This window comes from Hibiscus syriacus, unplaced genomic scaffold, assembly GCF_006381635.1.
Source record: "Hibiscus syriacus cultivar Baekdansim isolate YM2019G1 unplaced genomic scaffold, ASM638163v2 tig00110926_pilon, whole genome shotgun sequence".
NCBI lineage: Eukaryota > Viridiplantae > Streptophyta > Magnoliopsida > Malvales > Malvaceae > Hibiscus > Hibiscus syriacus.
This window is the reverse complement of record NW_024062913.1, coordinates 199,201-224,404: the sequence shown is the minus strand read 5'-3', so window position 1 is coordinate 224,404 and position 25,204 is coordinate 199,201. Positions and strand designations below refer to the sequence as shown.

At 34.5% G+C, this 25,204-nt stretch overlaps 1 pseudogene; it reads right to left on the bottom strand.

The window, feature by feature from the left end:
* Positions 1–17,379: 17,379 nt before the first annotated feature.
* LOC120146437 lies at positions 17,380–24,478 on the bottom strand (annotated as a pseudogene).
* Positions 24,479–25,204: the final 726 nt, after the last annotated feature.

The window sequence follows — 25,204 nt, the reverse complement described above, 5'->3', positions numbered from 1 at the left end:
CATGACAAAATAATAATAATAATAACCTAAGGACAAAAAATAAATGGATACATAACTTTAAAATTAAAATCATAAATTTAATATAAATCAAGTCCAAATATATAAACTATCACATTCCATGTACTGAAATTAAAATAAATCCCTAATCTCATGCTAGACTAAAATGTAATTCTCAAAATAAATATCATAAATGTATAAAAATGAAAATTCAAAACAATTAGATTCAAGGGCTAAAATTAAATACGCACAAAAATTAATGGTGGAATCAGAAGCTAGAAAAAATCAACACATGAACCAAATAATAGTTTCACCCTAAAGTATTAATGGCTAAACACCAATTAACCCAAATATCTTAATATAAAAGCTAAATTAAACTAAACCTAAGCTAACTTATCACTCCCTGCCACTCTCTCTCAGCTTCTTCAACTCTCCTTTCCTTCCACGCAAGGCGTTGCCTCCCCAAGCTGCCATTACCGCCGTTTGGAGCCCCAAGCCTTCTCCGGCCACCATACCCAACGACCTAGTATCCTAAATCGACCACCTAACAGACCTTAACCTTAATCTCACTCTTTTAACTTCTAATTCAAGGTTTAAAACACCCAAAACAAATTCCAAAAAGCCTCACCGGAACACCCAATTGCTCAGCCACTCTTCTCCTTCTTCTACGCTAAATCATGGTAACTTCAAACAAAAATCATGGTGACCACCATAGTCACACCCTACACTAAGCCCCTTTCCATTCTCTCCACTCAACCCCTCAACGATAGTGTGGTGCTCGAATGTTAAGGTAAACTCAAATCTTACTTATTTCTATTTTTTTATCTTGAAATCCCGATAGACGATAACCAAACCTGAAATTAACATGCAAGGGCTCTAACGACACACATCAATTTTACCCAACTTTGGTGACGCTCGATTAACCACCTTAAGATATTTCTAGTGCAAGTGAGCAAATGAAACCGAGCAAGGTAATTAACTCATCTTCCATATCTCTACTTTTCTTTTGTTTTGCTATACATATATGAGAAACAAAAAATAAAATAAATAAATAAATGCTGGAAAATGTTCAATACCTCTTATTGCTCTGTTAATTGACAAATTTTGAATGAAGAATCTCGAACAATTAAAAAAAGAATAAACCTTTAAGTTGATAAACTCCCCTGCTTTAGAAAATATGTGTGTTTTTTTTAGTGGTTCTCTTTTTCTAGAAAAGCAAATGATGACTGTTTATTTTTTGTGCCCTCCCTTCAAATCGTCTCCCTTCTTTCGTAATATCCCCTCCCTTTTTTCTTTTTGTCCTCCCCTAAAAAACCCTTTTCTTTAGTGGTTAATTGAAAATTAAAACCACCATTTACAGTTTCTAGTTGTTAATTCATGATAACTATTTTTTTGGTTTTCCAGGGCTTCACGTGGGCTGCTCTGCCGGGTCATTGGTTTGGGCCTCCAACTGTTCTCCTTCGGGTCTACTGCGACCTAGCCCCAGACAAAAACGAGCATCTACATCATGAGTTTAGAGGCGTAGTATTTCAACTATATTTCTGTATACATGAATTTTCGTCCGATATATATATATATATATATATATATATATATATATATTATAGATTTTAAAGACATTTTTAAAATATGTATAATATATAGTTTTAAAAAAACATTTTTGAGAACCTATGATATATTTTTAAAACATTTTTTAAAACTATATAACATATAGTTTGAAAACATTTTTTTAAAATTATATAATATATGGTTTTGAAAATATTTTTGAAATATATATTATATATAGTTTTAAAATAATTTTTAAATATATATATATATATATATATATAGTATATTTTATTTTATTTTTATTTTTTTTATAGGCCGATATTCAACCCACCATTCCAACAAATCAACTCACCAACCCACCTACTCCACTACCACGTGCATGCAACAAGCAGGGTGCAAATGGCGTGGAAAACGGAAGCGAAGACCTTAAATGTCTCAACCTTGGAGAGACCTGGACGGCCCCGGCGCAATAGTAGCGGATGAAACCCTATAATTAGAGGAGCCTTAACGACTAGAGGAGGGGGAATCGGGCACTCACAACCCATCTCAATTCCATCCATTAACATTGCAGATGTTGGATCAAGCTCCTCCTTCCATGGAGAAAGTGGTGTGGGTTAAGGCTATCCAGATTGGTAACCAAGTTTCCAAGCAAGCTACTATTGCTGGAATGCTTTGGAATGGGGAATCACCTGATGCTAAACAAATTGAGGAAACCATGAAATTCATTTTTCAAGGCGCTGCAGGGCTTCCTTTTGCTCTCCCATTGAAGAAATGTTGGTGCCGGCCTAACTCTCTCTCCAAGCATCCCCAACTTCTCTACGAATCAAAGCTGTACATGCTTCGTCAAAGAATGACCGATCAGTTAATTAACGGAGTTGACTACATGCACTCTCGTAGTTTTCTTCATCGTGACATAAATCCCGATATGCAAGTGTTAACACTCACCTTGGAGTTGAGCAAAGCAGGAGGTGGTTTTCCATCTCAACCGATGATGATCTACAAATCATGGGGGAACTACTCCAATTGTACTTTGAGAGATAACCTGTCAAAGAGTTGGAGCTCAGGTAAAGATACTCCAAGTTCTGAAGTTGGAATATTTCACCATGGAATTCCCCATGGAAATCACCATACTCCAGACTCAAACGCTTTGGAGATGAAGATAAGTTTTCGAAGGGTGCAGGCACAACATCGGACATATTTACAAAGCCAAGGACAAGATTTTCTGTTTTAGATAAGTTGCGTATAAGCATGCTGAAACTGTGGCTATCAAATTTCAAATCATTTGCATGAAGATCAAGTGAAATCAGTGTATTTTGCTATTGGTCTCCAAGAAGCAAAAAAGCTTAAGGATGAGACTGAGAAGAGGGAAGATAAGATGACGAATTCTAAGAAGGACATACGGTCCATTTGCGAGCCGATGAAATTTAAAGAAGCATGAAGAGAGCATGGTGAAGTCGAACACGACGAATCCAAGGCGCTGATAAGGGCGGAGTTCAAGGCTCGAGAACATGTGCTAGCGCATTTGGCACCTTACCCGTAAAAAGAAGCAGTTGGAATGGGGAGAACTGCAACGATTGGCAAAGCGGAAGTGGGAACGTGAACTTGTGCGCAATGATGCCACTGAGGACTTGGTTGAAGACTTGTCTGAAAGAGATAAGGGAGATGCTTTTAGTGAGTTGATTAGCGCAGAGACCCCGAGGAAAACGTTCCAAAGAGACTATTCCAACTTGGAAGTGTGGTCAAGGACAAGAAGGGAAAAAAACTTTACATTATCCTTATCAAGTATCACTTTCCCTCGTATGTTTTAATATTGAATTAATATTAAGATTTGTTATTGGTGCAGGTGGAACAACCATAAGACGTGTCTCTCAATTTCCCAATGGGTTACACAATTCCATATTGACTTTGGTTTTTTATGGTATGAATTGGAATAATTAGAACATTAATTATCTTTATTAATTTTGAATTGTAACTTGTAATTTATTGTCTTGTATTCCATGGTTGACTTGCTTGTATTAGAGCGTGGCCGTTTTTTATTATTATTTTTTCTCTTAATTTATTTAATATTTATTTAATATTTTTATCTAATATTTTTGACTTTTTAGGGATAATTTCAATCAATCAAAGGTAAATAATTTGAATCGGATGTTTTAAATTTAAATTTAAATTTAAATTTTTGTAACTAAGACAACCGACCAATTAATTGGTACCGAAAAGGCGGTTCAAGGGTGCTAATCCTTCTTTGACCGTAATCGACTCCCGAACCCGACATATTTATGGTATAACATAGATCAGGTAAGATGGTGTTCGATCAGCCTAAATGTTTTTTAAATGATTGGTGGCGACTCTAACCCAATTATTCACGTCAAAACCCAATTTTGGGCCCAACCGAAAGACGGTCGCGACCCTTCCATTGAAATTGATATCGATACAGACAAGAAATTGAAAAGCGGGGTACAAATCACATTAAAAATGGCTTTAAGCCTTTTATAATACCCTTAAACAACATGAATTGGAAAAATACCCCCAAGCTGCACATGTTGGACTACCTTAACATGGGGAGAAGTAGACATTGCCACCACAAGAGGATGCAATTTATAATAAACTTCGTCTTAGACTTGTGTTCTTAGTATTGTCAGTATAAAATGAAAAGGAAAAAACTCAGCAGATACCAATAAACTAGAGTTTATTCCCAAAAGGTGTTCGCTTAACTCTAACTGATGAAAGGAGAAGTTTCTCGAGAAGCCCAAGTAGAAATATAGATGCCACCAAAAGAGAATGCCTTCTTGTATGAACGGATACGAACATGTTACACATTACATTTTTTGAATTCATTACAATTTCCTTAAAGCCCAGATGACGTTCGAAGATGCCATCAGAAAAGGATTATTTTTATAAACTACAAGTGTTTGGATAAGTGATAAATCATTTATAAAGGAAGAATAAGGTTTCAGTTTAGTTTGATGGAATAAAAGGAATTTAAATAGGCAAGAATCTCATAAGGTGAAATGAATCTCACATTGTGTATAACGTAAGATCAATGTGTCATGTCAAATTCTTCGTTGCCACGTCAGGAATCTCTGCAAAACTCGCGACCTACAAAATGCAAGGTCATTGCCAGTCAAAAATCTTTGCAACCTATGTCCATGCCACCTCACGTCAAGAATCCCAGTAAATCTCTTTTATTGAAAAATGAGACTTCCATTAGAATTTTTATTTCAAGCAATTGAAGGCAAACCAACAAACCATACAAAAATGAAGACAATGAAAATGGAAGTGAAATTGTAGTCATTACATTGTTTGCATTCATTATAATTTTGCTAATGTTTGTTCTTCTCTTTGCATGATCTTAGATATTTTCAAAATATGTTGAGAAAAGGAAGTATTACTGCTTTGGTATACTATGATGGTAAAATGATTTGTAATGCATATTTCCGCTTCGTTTTGTAGTCCACATATTGTGACAATAACTTTGTCGAGGAAATTAGCGTATAAGAAGTTGATGGAGGAATTCAAAAACAATGTTCCACATGGTCGTGGGAAAAAACTTGAATAGTTGAAATATCGACTATCAACATCGTTAGAACCATTAACATACTCAATATACAACGTTGATGACGATAGTGATGTGGACATGATGCTCAATTCTCACTTGCAGTATTCATTAGAAGGGCCCGTCGAGCTATATGCAAATTTTCCAATGACAATGATGTTATCGGTGTCTCAAATTAGAGACGAGTAGATTTTGACTATGATCCTAGTGTTTATAGTCTGATAACTAATTTATGTAACGACTTCAACTTATTAATTCACAAGTGGACACAATGACTTGGGCGCATTATCATCTTCGATGCCAAGGCATTCTTGCGTAACTAGCATGACTTTGACTTGAATCTGTTACCAACGCAACATTTAACGTATAATCCATACAATATTAGTGTGGTTGTGTTATCTTCTCAACATGACATGAGGTTGCAAGACCATGAATCGTTTAACCTATTGGATGATTTTTCAACATCTTTAGGGAGACATTCTTATACTGGTACTATCGACTTTGATATTGGTAATACGGTTCGTGTGCGTTCTCGTGAGCAATCTCTGCTACTCATGTTATCTCCATATTCGACGATGCAGAACTATTCCAATTTTAGGGGATATTTCTGACAAAAATTGTAAGAGAGATCGACCTCGATAGTGACCAGGTAGGCCCCTTCAATGAAGAACCAGAAGACCTTGACATGCCAGTAAGAGCAAATGATCATAAAATTCCACATATTGCGACTTCTGTTTCTTATTATCAACCACCATTCTACTTCACAACGGTTGATATGAAAGCTTTCAATGCTCCAGAATTTTCATAATTCCCACGTATTGAACAATACAACCAATGTACAGATGGTGAACTTTATATTAGAGTGTTGTTCATAACAAAAAAATCGTTGTGGTTGCCATTAAGAAATATAATATACATCACTTAGTTATGTAAACTGTGAAAAAAAGACATGAACATGTTGAATGTGCCCATAAGTAGAAGGGATTAATTGGAGGGTTTGTGTATCATGCTTGAAGAGAATGAACAACCTATGAAAGTTGACAAATATGACCAACCTCATACATACACCGTCAACAGGCTCAGTCAAGATCATCCTAACTTGGATGTTCACGTACTTTGCTATGTATTTATTCTAATTGTCAAAGTAAATCCACGTATAACAATTGTCAACTTTATTGTTACAATTACATCTCAATACGACTACACAATTAACTACCATAAAACATGGTATGCTAGGTATCATACTCAACAAAAATTATATGGCCAATGAGATAAATGTATAAAGAGTTACAACCATGGTTGAAATTGATACAGAAACACATACTGGGAATGATTGTAGAATTGGAAATTGTACCAGTGTATGAAAATGTTCGTGTTGTACAAGGTGTGCGCCAATTCCACAAGCTATTTTGGACATATCTACAATGCGTTAATGCATTCTGTCACTATAAGTTGATGGTTTAGATCAACGACAGTTGGTTGTACGTAGATACACATAAATACTATTATTAGTAGTTGCACAAAACGGTAATAGGAAAATTATTCCCATCGTATTTGCAATAGTCGAAAATGAAGACATAGACTCTTGAGAATTTTTCCTTAAGAACTTATGCAGACATGTTCTATCACATGTTTTATATGATAGAGATGATGAGATATGTCTTATTTATGACAGAGGCACAGGGATCAAATACGTAATCCAACGTATGGGACCTTCTTAGCAACTTCTGAATATTTATCATCGGTATTGTTTATGCCACATTGCTGTGAATTCTTTTCAAAAGTTAAAGGCCGATAATGAACGTATAATGGTGCTTCGAATGAGTATATCTTTCACTCTTTCGGGTTTAAGATATCTTCTCGTATATTATTTCTAATTAACTATTATATTTTTAATGAATAGGCCACTTGCATTTCGTATGTGAGGTTGAGGAGTTGTTTCAAGAATTGAGACACATGATTCAACAGGGCCATAATTACCTTGCTAAAATCATGAGGGAGAAATGGATTTGATCATTTGATAGGGGTAGATGATATGGTCACATGACAACGAACTTGATTGAGGCAATCAATTCATCATTGAAGAGAGTGCGACATTTTCCTATCACTTCTATTGTCAAAACGATATATTATCGGTTGGTAACCCTGTTTGTGACATTGAGAAACAAGCAGTTGACTAGACGACAAGTGGTTGCACAGTCTACTCAGACTACCATACAAGATTTATAACCTTTGTGTGGCATTCAAATGCGATGAATGAGACATACATCTCTCAAGAACAAAATAAAATTTGTATTTCTGAATATTTGAGGCCATTGAAAGTCATACAATACAATACATATGTGGTTAATCTACGAGAAAGAATCTACAATTATAGAGTATTCCAAACGTTCAAATACTCGTGTACGCACACCATTGCTGCTTGTTCTTCTGTACGGATTGACTAAACGTAAGTTGTTGATTCGATATACTTACTTTAAATCGTATTCAATGTTTATAAATATGAGTTCCTCCCATTGGAAATGAAAAGATCCAGATAAAGTTGATGATGAACATACAATACGGTCAGATTTCGCACTACGACGTGAAAAAAAGGTCGTCCATGATCAACGAGGATTTGGTTGAACATTAAGAAAGAACTGGAAAGTCGAAGCTATGCTCTATTTGTAGGAATCTCGGACACATAAAGAAAAATATCCTAATAGATCACGCCCCCTATCGATTAATTGTGCTTTTTCATTAAACTACTTGAAATGAAAAATTAAGTAATGTTTTAAAACCTTTATTATAATGTTTCGTATGTGTCGATCCTAGCCTTTAATCTTGTTTAATAGCCTTTAAAACCTCACTTACAATGTCTCGTATGTGTCGATATTACCCTCAACTGAAAGATAAATTACAATACTATGCATTTAATCTTATAAATTACAAAAATTTCAGATTAACTACCCAAAATACCCTTTTAATATGCCTATCAAACCATTTTAGCTTTTTTCATTCGCAAAACAAGCTTTGAAACCATTTTCAACGTGATTTTTAACCCACTTACAATATCTCGTATGTGTCGATATTGACCTCAACTTAAAGATAAATTCATGTCCTACGTTTCTAATCTTGTAAATTGTGAAAAAAAAAATTAGATTAACTACCCTAAAATACCCCTGGAATGTGCCTATAAACACTTGTGATTTGGGCTGTAAATCTATATAACTCGCGTTATGTAGAACGTGAGGACTGTTAAATTTAAAACGTAATAAATTACCGAAACGTTTCAATATCTTGGGAACCTCGTAGTACATAGAACACGAGGTATTTTTTGGAAATATTAAATTGTGTTCTCTGAAAAGTGTTTCCGCGTTGGACAGTCTCGCGCCCTATATAACATGAGGCCTCGACACGTGTTTTGTAGTACGAGAGATAGTTTTACGTGTGTAATTTAAGATGTTTTTTCAATCTGTTTAGGGTTATTATTTCAATACATGATTTTTTGAGGTTTTTTATTTATTAATGCCTTAGAGTTGTTTTCCTGTTTATGTAAACCAATAGTCACTTTGATGGAATAAGGAGATATCACATTAAAGGATTTCACGAAACCATAATCATGGACATGGTTCTACAAAACATAATGTATAACTTCTAAAATTCTCTGTTTTTTCAATCACCAATCCTTACAAAATGGGAAGGTTATGTGTAAGAGTAGTGGATAGGGATGGACATTAGACTCGGATCCTACGAGTTTTGACTCGATCCAATCCGATAAAGTTAGATTTTTTGTTTTAAAGTTTAGGTTTGGGTCAAGTCAGATTTTATGAGAGTGGTCATTGGGTTTGGGTTGGGTACGAATTTGACATGAAAAATCCGACTTGATCCAACCCGATATATATTCTTTAATGTATTTACAAAAAATGTCACTATATATATGTATATATTAGGTTGTTCCAATGCTTTCTTTCTGGGTTTTTTTCTTCTTCAATCCTTTTACTTTCCTTTCTATGTATTCATCTTCTATTTTCCATCTTCCTTTCTTCTTTTATTTATTCTATTTTAACCATTTTTTCATTGAATTTGAAGGTCTAAAACTTAGAAACTAAAGTTTGAATTTCAAATCCAAACATGTTGTTCAACCAAAAGTTCTAACTGCAAAATCAAATGTTTCTTTTTAGTTTTCACTACAAGTCCATGGATTCAACAATATTTCTTTTCTGAAAATCTTTTTTTATATTTTAATTTAATATTTTATGAATTTTTTGGAATATAAATAGTTATATTTTATTATAACTTGATAAATATATAGGAATGAATTTTTAAATATTGGATTTCTTTTGGTTTGAATCTGTTGATTTTTTAGTTTATTTCATTTCCGAATGAACCTTAATTTTGGGGTTTTGTATGATTTTAGGGATGGTTTTTGATGGTTGGGTCGGGTCGTATTTTTCTTTAAAAAATTGAATTGAGTTTCGGGTGCGGGGAGATTTCAGGTGAAATGGTTCAATATTCAAGTCAGAGTTAGGTTGGCAAAAACTCTGACCCGGTCCAATCCATTCTCATCCCTAGAATTAGTGGACACGTTCATGGTTGTCTTTTTCTGGTGAGAATGAAAAAGATCACCTCCAGTGCGTTTAGAGATAAGTTACATTTTTTGTGGATAATCAGATGTTTTCAGCTGAAGCCCAAAAGGAGTTTTAGAAACAGTTTCACTCTGCTGCTTATCTTCTTCTTTATCTTTGTCTTCGCCTGTACGAGTTTTACCACGTAAATACTTCGACAGGTGAAAAAACCTAGCCTTTCTTCTTCTTTTAGGTTATCTTGTGACTTTGTTGTTCTATGCTCTTCTATTCCTGTGTTTGGTGGCAAAGAAAATCTGGGAAATTGGGGAGGCAAAAAACATTTCAATCTTGTGTATGGGTTATAACAATCCGAACCAAGAAATAAATTTGAAGGAAATTGGACTTAAGAACCTGAAATTTACTCGTTTATTCACGAAATGCTGGCTGAAGTGATATTATAATCAATTCAACCGAAGAGATAAATCTTTGAAAACAATTTTCCTCTTGTTCTTAGATATCTGGGTTTTGTTAGCATATTGTAGATTTTCTTTCTTTATGAACTCCGGGTGTCCCTGCACAGAGATTAATCCCGTCCATAAGATACCAAAACTCTTTCGTGAAGTAATTAATGATGCAATAAACGCTAAAACTCATTGCATGTTCAACAACAATTTGGGATTGATTCATAATGGTTATTGTTGACCATGCTTAAAATTTGCATGTAGGAGATTAAAGAACATGTCAAGCATGATATACACTGCAAGTCTTGGTTTTCTCTCTTTCAAGAGAACCAACATGTCCGGCAATGATGTTGAAATTGGGGCAACTTCTGCTTTTGGGGTAAAAGCAATGCGAGTAGGGATGGCGTACGGTATAATTTCATAGATTTAGGATCATACCTATTCTAATTGAGACTAGTGGATGGGTGTAGATGTAAAAAATCATACTGTCGTAGGTCGTGGATAGGTGACGAGTTTAAAACCTTATCTGCCCTGCATTCGCCCGCCCACTAATTACCTATTATATAAATTTTGAATCATTATGAATTTAGTTATAATTTAGAGACTATTCTATAAATATAAAGATTTCATAGAAAATGACTTATAATTTAATCAAATGTTAGGGTATAAATTCAATTAATCCTTAGTTTATCTAGGTTATATAACAAATAAATACTAAGGTATATCATCTTTTTCATTCAAGTACCTAAAGTATTGTTTGGTCAAAATAAGTACTTAAAGTTATCTTTTTGGTCAAAATAGGTACCTAAAACATTCATTTTTTTCATCCTAATACCTAAAGTATTCTTTAATTAATGTCACATATTAACTTTTTTTAGAACTTACTTGAAAAAGTTTGAATAGTTTATTATATATTTTGATATAAAACACTTTAGGTATTTTTTTGATTAAAAATATAACTTTATATATTTATGATACAAGTCTTTATTTTATTATGCTTCTTAATGAATGTGTTTGTTTGATATTTTGTTGCTTATATAATATGTGAAGTTGTTGCTAGGTGGGTACAGACGGGTACGAGATGGGTGATGAATATCTAGTTAGGTAGAGGATGTGAGGTAGATTTAAGAATTTATCCGCGTGGGCAGATGTGGATTTAAAAATTTTACTCGTTGTGGATGGTGAGTAGGTGGTGGATATGAAAATATTAGGTGGGTATAGGGATGGGGAAGAGGTATTCACACCCGTTCCTCCCGTTTGCCATCCCTAAATGATAATGGAGAAACCATTAGAGGTACTTTACAGTGCGAGGGTTGAAAGAAAAGTGTCGAAATAGCGATTGACAGACCTTGGGGATTCGAGATGGTTAGTATGGAAGACAGGCAGGTGTAAATTGCCATGGGTTGATCAGCTGGTTTACATTGAGGAAGGGGAAGTAAGGGTTGTCCCCGAAGGTAGTGATCGGTTTGTGCAATTTGTTGTCGAGGACCTTGTTCATTATCCCAAGTGGTTCGAAGCTGATCTTTACTTCAATGGTCAATACCAAGAGCGCTATAATTTCTGAGCTTCCGAAGATGACTAGTAAATGCTTTCATGTTTGTTCTGCATTTGTTCACTTAGGCATGTTGAAAGTCAAAGGAGAATTCAGTGCATTAATGCATCGAATCCAAGCGGTGGAATTGTCAAATTGCAACAGTTTTTTTGTTGAATTTTTTACAATGGTAAAATCATTTTTAGTCATTGTAATTTAGGGTATTTACAAATTAGTTCTTAAGCTTCAACTATAAATACCCTAACTCATTTAGCTTCAAAACCATCCCAAAACATTCTAGCTTTCTTCCAATACTAGAGAGAATTTAGAGAGTTTCTTGAGAGTTGTTTTCTCCTTTTTATCAAGAGAGAATTATTATTGTTTTCTCCTTGGTAGATTGATAGAGGTTGTAATTCCTATTTTCTCATAGTGAAATTCTTCTACCGTTGCCCGTGGTTTTTACCCTATATTATTTAGGAGTTTTCCACGTAAATTTTGTGTCTTCTTTATCTTTATTTTTATTTTCTCAAATTATCAGTTGCGATTTTGCTCTATCTGATAGCCGTCTAACGCAACAATTGGTATCCGAGCCAGATTTGAGTGTGTAATATATGCTTATTGTCTTTGTGGTTGCCACCAAAAGGTGGATCCTCCAACATAAGAAAGTAAGAAGTTATTACTCATTCTTTGAAGGTTCTAGAGAACTATTCACGATAGTGAAATAGTGGGAGCTATCCGTAATAGAAGCTTTGGCAACGAAATTTGATATTGAAAAATTCAATGTGAGAAATTTCTCATTGTGAAAATTGAAGATGAAGGTCATCCTGAGGAAAGACGGTTGTCTAGCAGCTATCAGTGAAAGGCCGATAGATTTCACAAATGACAACAAATGGATCGAGATGGATGGGAATGCTATGGAAACTTTCATCTAGCATTAGCAGATGAAGTATTGTTAAGCATCGAGGAGAAGAAGACAGCTAAGGAGATATGGGATCATCTCACCAAATTGTACGAGGCCACATCGTTGCACAATAAAATTTTCCTTAAGAGGAAATTGTACACTCTCCGTATGCCAGAATCTACTTCAGTGACGGAGCACTTAAACACGCTGAACACCTTATTTTCTCAGCTTACATCACTATGATGTACAATAGGAGAACAAGAACGTGCTGAACTTCTACTTCAAAGTCTACCTGATTCGTATGATCAACTCATTATCAACTTGACAAACAGTAATGTCATCAGTCTAGTCTTCGATGACGTTGCAGCTGGTGTTCTATAAGAAGAAACCGTGCAAGAACAAGGAAGACAGACAAGTAAATCTGCAATAATCAGAAGCGTTGACAACGATGAGAGGGAGATTAACAGAACGTGGCCAAAGCAGCAGTCACAAACATGTTAGATCGAAGTCGAGGAGCAAAAGAATTTAAAGTGTTACAACTGTGGAAAGAAGGGTCACTTGAAGAGGATTGTTGGAGTCTAAATAAAAACTCCAATCCACAAGGCAATACCGCAAACACTTCAGATGATGGAGATGCTCTATGCTGTGAAGCGTCAACCACCGTGGAAGGTAGAAAGAGATATACATATATATGGCTCATTGATTCGGGAGTAACATATCACATGATCTCAAGAAGAGAATGGTTTCATCATTATAAACTTGTCTCAGGAGGATCTGTGTATAGTTGCAATGATCATGCCTTATAGATCGTTGGCGTGGGAACCATCAAATTGAAGATGAATGATGGAACAATTAAAGTTGTTCAAGATGTGCGGCACGTGAAGGCCTAAAGAAAAATTTATCATCATACAGATTGTTGGATAATAATGCAAGCAAGATTGAAACACGAAAAGGAATCATGAAGGTGTTCTGTGGAGCGCTTGTGGTGCTGAAAGGCGAAAAGATAGTTGCAAACTATTACATGTGAAATGAGAGACTTTGCTAGAAGCAGAAGCCTCTGTTGCCTTATGTAGTTCAGATTCTGCAATGCTATGGCATCAGAAACTTGGACACATGTCAGAACAAGAAATGAAAGTCATTGTGGAGTAAAAGCTACTTCCAGGCTTAACAAAGGTATCACTTACTTTGTGTGAGCATTGCATAACAAGTAAGTAGCACTGATTGAAATTCAACACGTCAAATTCTAGAGGCAAAAGTGTTCTAGAATTGGTTCACTCTGACGTATGGCAAGCACCAGTTACATCCCTAGGTGGAGCAAAAAACTTTGTCTCATTTATTGATGACTACTCCAGTAGATGTTGGGTGTACCCTATTAAGAAGAAGCCAGATGTGTTTTCAACTTTCAAAAACTTCAAAGCGCGGGTAGAAGTTGATTCTGAAAATAAGATCAAGTGTTTCATAACAGATAATGGAGGAGAATATACAAGTGAAGAATTTGATGATTTTTGCAGGAAAGAAGGCATCAAAAGACAGTTCACAGTGGCGAACACTCCTCAACAAAATGGAGTGGCAGAGCGGATGAAAAGAACCTTATTAGAAAGAACAAGAGCAATGTTGAGGGATGCAGGCCTAGAAAAATCATTCTGGGCAGAAGCAGTCAATACCACATGTTATTTGGTTAATCGAGCTCCATCAACTGCAATAGAGCTGAAGACACCAATGGAGATGTGGAATGGTAAACCAACTGATTATTCAAACCTCCATGTATTTGGAAGTATAGTGTATGTGATGTACAACTCCCAAGAAATTTCGAAGTTAGATCCAAAATCCAGGAAATGTAAATTCTTGGGGTATGCTGATGGAGTAAAGGGGTACCACTTGTGGGATCACACTGCCCGCAAAATGATCATCAGCAGGGATGTTATCTTTGTAGAAGATAAACCACAAAGAAAAAAAGACAATGGTAGTGCTGTAAAGTCAAAGATTACACAGATACATGTGGAAAAGGAGCTTGAACAATGAGATTCTTCTGAAGCAGAACTAGCACATGATGAACAAGAACCAGAGAGTTCTGAAGCTCCAACAACTCGTCAATTAGATCGTGTGAGAAGACATTCCAATTGGCACTCAGATTATGTTATAGAAGGTAATATTGCATACTGTCTTTTAACATAGGACGGTGTGCCATCAACGTTCCAGGAGGCAATAAACTGCTCAGATGTTTCACTGTGGATGATGGCGATACAAGAAGAAATCGAAGCCCTTCATAAAAATAATACATGAGACCTTGTGCCACTACCACAAGGAAGGAATCCAATTGGTAACAAATGGGTCTTCAAAATCAAGAAAATGGTAACGATCAACTGGAGAGGTATTGTGCAAGACTGGTGGTCAAAGGATATGCTAAAAAGAATGTATTGATTTCAATGAAATTTTTTCTCCTGTGGTTCGACTAACAACAGTTCGAGTAGTCTTGGCAATGTGTGCTACATTGAACTTACATCTAGAGCAGCTAGATGTTAAAACAACTTTTCTTCATGGAAATCTTGAAGAAGAAATTTACATGTTTCAGCCTGAAGGTTTTGAAGAAAAATGAAAGAAGAACTTGGTTTGCAGGTTGAACAAATCTCTGTACGATCTAAAGCAGACGCTGAGGTGTTGGTATAAGATTTGATTCTTCATTATGTGTCTTGGATCAACAGACTTAATGCAGACCCTTGTGCTTATTTCAAGAGGTCTGGTGATAACGATTTTGTTATATGTTGTTGTATGTGGATGACATGTTGGTTGCAGGACCCAACAAAGATCATATTGAAGAATTGAAGGCACAACTGACTAGGGAATTTGAAATGAAGGACTTGGAATCAACAAACAAGATTCTAGGGATGCAAATTCACCGAGATAGAAGTAATAGGAAGATTTGGCTTTCATAAAAGAATTACTTGAAGAAGATCTTGTCAAGATTCAACATGCAAGATTGTAAGCCAATTTCTACCATCTTCCTATTAACTTCAAATTATCCTCCAGTATGATTCCTAGCAGTGAAGAAGAGAGGATGGAGATGTCTCGAGTAGCGTATGCATCGGCAATGGGAAGTTTAATGTTCGCTATGATATGCACAAGACCAGACATTACACAAGCAGTGGGAGTGGTTAGTCGGTACATGGCGAATCCATGCAAAGAGCATTGGAATACAGTAAAGAGGATCCTGAGATACATCAAAGGGACCTCAAATATTGCATTATGTTACGGAGGATCAAACTTACTAATCAATGGGTATGTAGATTCTGACTATGCAGGGGATTTGGATAAAATCAAATCTACTACAGGATATGTGTTCAAAATTGCTGGTGGAGTTGTAAGTTGGGTTTCAAAATTGTAGTCAGTTGTGGCTACGCCAACAATAGAAGCAGAATATGTAGCAGCTACACAAGCCAGTAAAGAAGCAATTTGGTTGAAGATGCTATTGGATGAGCTTGGGCATAATCAAGAGTATGTTTCTCTGTTTTGTGACAGTCAAAGCACCTTGCATCTAGCAAGGAATCCAACATTTCATTCAAGGACAAAGCACATACGAGTTCAATACCATTTCATTCATGAAAAGGTGGAAGAAGGGACGGTATATATGCAGAAGATCCATACCAAAGACAACATAACATATTTCATGACGAAGACAATCAATGCCGATAAATTTACTTGGTGTCGATCCTCTTATGGCCTGTCAGAAACGTAGGCAACATGATGGTACAAGGTTGAAAGAATGGTGTGAAGATATGATTGTTCTAATTAAATCTTCAAGTGGGAGATTGTTGAAAGTCAAAGGAGAATTCGGTGCATTAATGCACCGAATCCAAGCGGTGGAATTGTCAAATTACAACAGTTTTTTTGTTGAAATTTTTGCAATGGTAAAATCATTTTTAGTTATTGTAATTTAGGGTATTTACAATTAGTTCTTAAGCTTCAACTATAAATACCCTAGCTCATTTAGCTTCAAAACCATCCCAAAGCATTTAGCTTTCTTCCAATACTAGAGAGAATTTAGAGAGTTTTTTTAGAGTTGTTTTCTCCTTTTTATCAAGAGAAAATTATCATTGCTTTCTCCTTGGTAGATCGAGAGATGTTGTAATTCCTATTTTTTCATAGTGAAATTCTTTTACCGTTGCCCGTGGTTTTTACCCTATATTATTTAGGGGTTTCTCACGTAAATTTTGTGTCTTCTTTATCTTTATTTTTATTTTCTCAAATTATCAGTTGCGATTTTGCTCTATCCGATAGTCATCTTTCCGCAACAAGGCAATATTTGCAACCAACTGTTTTGTGTCACATTCGTATTGTGTTTTAAGTTTAAACAGTTATTAGGACACCCCTAATCTCTTGCAGTGAATTCAGACCATCTTCATATAAGAATCATGGATTTTGAATCCCTGGAGTGGACAAACAGAGGAAGAAATATATATCCTTGCATCATTACAAATAAAAATAATAACAATATATGATAATAGTAAATAGAAAGAAATGTTTTCCCCCCTCATTAAACTAAATCCCTTATGTCACAATGCACGAACTTAAACTTATCAAGGATGAGGGAGGAGGAAGGGGGAATATAAAAGAATATGAGTAAACCCAACCAGCACATTTAAAAAGCCGAAGAAGAAGAAGTAACCTTGATAGCCAGAGAACCCCACCACTTGCCATTCAGGAGGTTAAAGACTTGTTAAAAACAAATGCAACATCAACCGATTCCAATGGTGCTGCACCATTTCAATAACGCCCTGGACTGGAGGATCATTTCACTGTGATGGATTTGAATGATTTCCTACAAATTGCATCCGTTGCACCTCTCATTCAGGGTTTGTGTTGATGGCAATGTAAGAGATGGATCTTGAAACCACTACAGCATCGTTACTTTAGATGCAGCCACATCTTCAAACTGCTTCCAGATTAGTTCTCGCTTCTCCTGAATCTCCTTTTCCTTCTTTCCATTTTCTTGGAATCTGGCTAAACAGTCATCAAAGAGCGCTTGATCAGCATCCAAGAATATCTTCCGCACATTTATTGTAAGGCTCTGAACAGCAGGATTCCAATGATCACATGTGTTTCTCTCCAATGCCGGGAAGATTATAGGGAGTATTACCGTGCGGTTCTGAGTGATGAGATTTCTTATGTGATCATTGTTCCACAAGAACAATGCACGTTCAGCTACCTGCCAAAGTAACATGTTATAACAAATTAAAATACTCAATGCAGGGTTGTAGACCAAAATTCACCAGCATAGAACATTCATTTAAAGCAAAAATGAGCCCTCACATGTGACAGTTGTGCACTCATTGCTGTCGATTCATTTAGAGCTAATAGAATAGGATCAAAATTGTAGAACAAATAGTATATAACTAATTAGCAAATTTATTGACTTCTTCTACAGCAAAATAACCACCAGTCCCTTAACTCCAACGTAAACAACTATTGGTTTAAAACAAATGGTCAAATTGTACAGAAGGTTTTAGAGGATTAAGTCTCTTTACTATAATTTCATCATTCTGTTGAATAATTTGACGTTGTGATGTAACCTATACACCTTGTCCTTTTTTGTACAGTTGGACATAGATTATATCTTTTAAAAAATATTTCACATCAAAATATTCGATGCAATTGCCCAGACAAAGTAGGTCTCAAGACTAAAGTTACATATTTGAAAAGGCAGAGGACTAGAAATGATAAAAAATTATAGTCAAGGGACTAAGTCAGCCAAAAGCACATGGTACAGTGGCCTTCTAACGAATTTGACCAAAACACATCTGGCATTATTTCTCACGTATAGAAAGGTTGAAGATTAGCAGATGAGCATTCTTCATGAATGTCATTCATGGGCTAGATGACAGTAATAAAATACACGTCATCTCCCAGAAATTAAACCCCTTCTCTCATTTACTGTAAACGCTAAGATCCATTACTTTCCAAGACAAGTGAGATTTCTCAATATGTCAATATCTCATCAGGATAAGACAAGTGAATCATATTACGCTAACAAACTATGAGGTACCAAGTGTAATAACTCTAGTTGGAGGGGAGCGTCATTCCATTAAGGTGAGCAAAAAACTCCAACATCAACTTTTGGGGAAGAAAAATAGAATAAAAGACCTCAAAAAAATGAAAAACAATACATTGCTCAGTGACTAAAGTATGTAGAAATTAGTCATAGAAGAAGGCAAAAAGCTATAACAAAGTCTGACAAGCAAATGCTATAAGTACCTGCAAATGTGAGCTGTTGAGGCACCGACCAATCCGACGGAAAAGAGGAACCATACGGCGTTGGAATTCTGCTGCCTGGGTCACATCACCTCCTTCGAGCTATTAGTTACAGGCCAATACTTTATAAGGCCTCGGATGACCGTATCAGCCAGCTTGAAGTCTTTCTCAAAAAACTGGTAATACAATAAGCAAGTTGCTGATGATACCTAGAAACACACTTGGGCTTATGAAGAGGAATAAGAGCACGGACCAAGAAGTGCTTGTGCTCTTCCTTCAAAGGCAAAGCGAACCCATTGATGATACTCCCCAAGATTTCAAGCAATTCAGCAATTCCGTTGTGTTTCTCTGTCTCAAAAATAAACCTGTAGATGACATTGTTGATAGCTTTTCTAATGTATGGTCGATGAATCATGAACTTCCCATAAATCCGATGTAGAATGTCTTTAGATACTCCCTCTCTCTTTGATCATCCGAATCAAATAAATCCAACAGTTTCAACACAAATGGATGGTCAATATATCTATTAGCAGTCTTAGCATCAGTCTCCGGTGAAACCACAAATCTAAGAAAAAGTTCATGGACAATCTGAAGATGAGGCCAAGCAGGATCCATGGCCGGCTCTTCATCTTCCGCATCATACATTTCTAGAATCTTGCTATCATGATTCGGGGATGGAAATGTACTTAACAGATTAACAGCCACCATTATTGTAATCTCTTGCATTGCAACCTCATTGAACTTGGTTGAGACAGATGATACATAATCAACAAGCTCCAACAATGTCTGCCTCTTTATTTCATTTTCTCTAAGGTTCTTAGATGGATCACTAAAATCAAAAACCGCATAACACATGCCCAACTTCCTAAGGAAAAGACCATGCTTTTCCGAGTTTGGGACATCCCGGAAACTAGGCAAAGCCTCATAAGCCCCTGCAGCTAATACAAGACCACCTTGGTTTTTAAGAGGACCTGTTTTCTTCCAATGATTCGATTCATTCGAACTGGATGAATGTGAATTAAGAGGACCATTGTTCGAAGGTGATGAACTGGAGGATTTTGAAGAAGCTGAACCGGGTTTTGAGTTGTTCAAAGAATTGGGACCTAGAGAAGAATTCAAAGAGGAATTACCATGGACTCCTCCATCACCATTTGTATCATTATGGGATGATTTTGATGGTTTTCGAGGTAGCTTTCCGAATATCTGTTTGATCACATTTACAAAACCCCTAAACCTAAATCCAATATTATCTAAGGTTCCAACATGGAAGACTTCAAATTATAAACATTTCTTTTATACATCATTTACACAACCAAGCAATGGAAAGTGAAGATTTGTAATTAAAAGAAAACACTGCAAGAAATATGTACAAAACAGAAGATCTACTCAGAATCTAATGCCTTTAAAATTAAGATTCTATGGATTAACATTAAGGTGTCGTTTGGTTCGTAGAAATTTATTGGAATTAGGGAGAATTTGAATCCAATTACATCAATTTCTCATGTTTGGTTCTAGTTTTCAAAGGAATTGGAATCCCTCATAACTTCAACTTTTCAACAAACGAGGAAAAGTGAATTCTATCAATTCTATGATAGAATTCAATTCCCTTGGAGGAATGTGAAATTTGATCATACTACCTTCGTCAATCTTTTGTTAATTATTAACATATTTTAATTGGGATTAGGGATGGCCACTCAACTCGGACCCGAACCCGAAATTTTTTCTAAAAAAAATTGAGTTCGGGTCGGGTTTTTTAAGTATGATATTCGGGTTGAGTCGGGTTCGGGTTTAGGGTGAAAAATACCTGACTCGACCCGAAAAAAATATATAATTTTATCTTATATATTTAGGAATAATTACAATAATACCCCTATATATATAATTTTTTTCAATTAAATCACTGTTTTTATTGAATAAAAATATTTTTTTTATTATTTCGGGTCGGGTCGTTAGGGTTTTTAATTCATATATTCGGATCGGGTCGGGTGAAACTTTATTTTGGTCGGGTCGGTTTTTTTAAGTGTGATATTCGGGTCGGGTCGGGTTCGGGTTTAGGGTGAAAAAAACCCGACTGACCCGAAAAAATATATAATTTTACCTTATATATTTAGGAATAATTACAATAATACCCCTCTATATATATATATATATATATTTTTTCAATTAAGTCACTGTTTTATTGAATAAAAATATTTTATTATTATTTCGAGTTGAGTCGGGTCGGGTTTCTAATTCATATATTCGGGTCGGGTCGGGTGAAACTTTATTTTGGTCGGGTCGGTCAGTTTTTTTTAAGTGTGATATTCGGGTCGGGTCGGGTTCGAGTTTAGGGTGAAAAAACCCGACCCGAAAAAATATATAATTTTACCTTATATATTTAGGAATAATTACAATAATATCCCTTTATATATAATTTTTTTTCAATTAAGTCACTGTTTTTATTGAATAAAAATAATTTTTTTATTATTTCGGGTCGGGTTTCTAATTCATATATTCGGGTCGGGTCGGGTGAAACTTTATTTTGGTCGGGTCGGGTTGGGATGGAAGTTCCCTTGTTCTCGGGTCGGGTCGGGTCAAGTGGACAAAAAACCCGACCCATGATCATCCCTAATTGAGATGATTTTAACTTATGATGTTTATTAGCATAATTTTTATAATTTATTGAAATGAATAATCAATCAATAAAATTAAAATTTAATATTTTTTAAATTTTTATATATATTACTACATGTAATTTATAAAACAAATTAAAATTAAGCAAAAAAACAAGAAGGACAATCATGTCATTTTACATTACTTAAATCAAATTCATCTGACATGTCTGCGAACCAAATAGAATATGAAATTGGATTCCAATTCAATTTCTTGCCAACCAAATAGAATATGGAATTGGATTCCAATTCCTAACAGATTCCAATTCATTCACAGATTTTAATTCCTTCACAGATTTAATTCCCTTAGAAACATTTCAGCGAACCAAACGCCACCTCAGGTACAAAAATGAAGGAATCGAAAAAAGACAAGTTTTTTTTTAACTTACAATTGATTAAATAATTGAATAAATCCAAAAAGCGCAAGAAACTAGCTGGAAGAGAAGGGAAAAAGAATAAGAGAAATTAAAGCCACTAAAATGATCTATGATCATATAAAACCTATAAACAAATTCTATTAAAGAGACGAAGAAAACTAAATACTACAGAAAAAGAACAAAAGGAGAAAAAAAATCAGAGAACGCCTAGCAAACAAAAAAATACTATAAAAAGGGTAACGAAATTACGATCCTTCCTTCTGCTCTATCTAAATGGGATTTCAGTTTTCTGTTTGGGTGAAAAGAAGAAGGAAACAAAAAAAGGCAAATTATATAAATAGTCTCCAAACTTTTAGGGTAAATACATTTTGGTCATCTAACTTTTAAAACTTATATTACCATCAGTAAACTTTTATTTCGTTTTCATTTCTGTCCCTGCTGTGATCGTGCTGACGTGGCAGGTAACCTTCTGTTGACTCTCTCTCTCTCCTTCTCTTCTTCTTCTTCTTCTTATGATTCCTTTCAAACCCAGATTTTTTTTATTTTTTAGAAACCCAGATTTTCTTTCACATTTTCTCTCTCAATCTAATCTTTATTATAAATAATAACAAAGCCAAATCTCCTAACTTACATTATCTCTCACAACCCTCTCATTCCGGGGAGAGCGTTTTCATGTCTGTTTTCCGAACGAAGATCGCCAACCAGTGTCGTTTGGTCACTGTCACTTGGTGCAAGAATCTGTTACTCCATGGTCTTTCACTATCACTGGAAGGTCCCGGGGGAGAGAACCAGCATGGGTGTAAAATGGAGCTTAAACCATGGTGATTTTGGAGAAAACAAGGTTCCAAACGCTTACTAATCGATGGTAATTAACCGGGCACGAGATTATTGATTCAGCCGCGAAATGTTGTTTTGCATGTAGTCTCCACCGGCCATTTTACAACAAATTAGAGCAATGGAGATTTCAAAAACAAATATAAAGTGGGAAAAAAGGAGCTCTCTTTTCTTTGGGAATTTAATATTCCTGCAATTCCATTAGAAAAAAGAAGGGTAAACTATTCTAATGGTGACTAATTTTTGGGACGTTTTTGTTTTCACCATTGATGTTTTAAAAGTCACAAATTGGTCACTAACGTATTGTTTGTTATAAATTAGTCACTCGCTGTTATGAGTGATAGAAAACACACGTGGACGGTTAAAAGCCGTTAACAGACTTACCTAGATGATATAATTACACAAATAGTCATATTATTTATATATTATTTCAATTTGATCATAATTTAATAAATAAAATAAATTTACCTACGAATCAGGATGTGTCATTGGTTACACAACTATCACGACACATGTTATCATTTGATTGGAATACTAAATTTATTTTAATTTATTTTTAATTTAATATATTTATTTCTACCAATTAGAGGGTGACATATGTCACGCTCTAATTGAAAGAAAATAAAGCAACGGGGATTTGAACATAGGAGTGAAATATTACAAGTCAAACCATTAAACCAAGGCAACCATTTAAAATATTTTGGACAATAAATGATATATTTCTTGTTTCTTAGTATGATATATTTCTTGTTTCTTAGTATCTTAAATTTTACTCAAAATTAATAATATATTTTGTGTTAATTTATTAAATATATTTTATCTTTATTTTAATGTAAAAATATATATTTTATCTTTATCATCTCTTAAAAATATATATTTTTAAATATCTTAACTTAAATATATTTAAATATTTTACTATAAGAAATTAATATAAAAATATAAATTTTACTCTCATTTTTAATTAAAAATATTTAATATTTTAATATTAACATATTTGGCGGAGGACTTACACTGTTCATTAGGCGGAGGACATATTATTAAATATTTTTAATAAAAAATAAGAGTAAAATATATATATTTTTATATTAAATTAGTAATAAAATATTTAAATATATTTCAAGTTAAGATATTTAATTTTTAAGTCATGATAAAGATAAAATATATATTTTTACATTAAAATAAAAACAAAATATATTTAATAAATTAAAACAAAAATCTTTTAAAAAACACAAGTACAGCAATTTTCGTATCGACAGAAGTATCTAACTAATTAACTACAATTGCATTACATTTAATAAAACATCTCATTTTGCCAGGCCCTAGTTGTCACAATGGCATGAAACAGTCGATTCAAAATAAAAGTTGGAGATGTAACTAGAGTTGTAAAAAGCTGACCCGACCTACAAAACTGACTGAAATCGACCTAAGACAAAACTGTTTTTGACCTGCACTGTGACGATCTGAAACCGACTCGAGTCAGAACTGGTGTTGACCTGAACCCGATTTGGACCTAAAATTGTGGATCCGAACTCGACCTGCATCCAACCTGAGAACAACCTGAACCCGAATTGAACCGAAAATATGATACCCGAACCCGAACTGCATCCGACTGATATGAACCCGAACCCGAGATTGACCTGATAAATAACTGGTATTACCCGACCTGTTTCAACCTGACCTGTTTTTAACCTGACCTATTTTTAACCTGACCTGTTTTAAACCTGACTTGTTTTTAACCTGACTTGTTTTTAACCTGATATGTTTTTAACCTGGCCTGTAAATGATCTGACTTGTTAATGATCTGATCTGATACCTGACTTATATATTACCATGGACAAAATTATAAGATTTTAATAAAATTATCAGTTTTTTAGCTTATGATGTAATTAAAATATTAAATGATTACTTTTTAAATGTTATAATAAAATATTTATTATTATAATTATATTAATAAATAGACCTATTATATAAAATTATTTAATAAAATTATTTAAATGTAAATTAAATAAAACATTATTAATAATGTAAAGGAAAATTAATATAGTTTAATTTATATAATTTATATAGTTTAATTTATATTAAAGAAAAAATAATATTATATAAAATAACTTGAGCCTCTAAATTAGGAAAATAAAGTAAAAACTATAAGGAAAAAGCCCACAACCCATAACCTAACTTCAACAATATGAATGAAATTGGGAGACTAAATGACTAACCCAAGTTCATTTTGATTTTAGCTTATCTTGTAAGAGAGAAAACTGTAAGGAACAAGAGATTGAAGACGAAGAAAAGTGAAAGATTTGAAGGATGATTTATAGTTGGAAAAGTGATGAAAAACAGAGAGTACACACCTTTTAATGCCCACTTTCTATACTACCACATGTGATACTGTAAAAAAAAGTAAATGACAGGAATTTTTGATGTAAAACTTTCATAATATTAGAATTAGATCAAAGAGTTCTCACTGTTCTACCAATTCCTATCTATACAAACACATATAACACCGAATCTACCAGTTTTATCCACAAGAAAAGACCTCACAATTTGATGGTGTAACC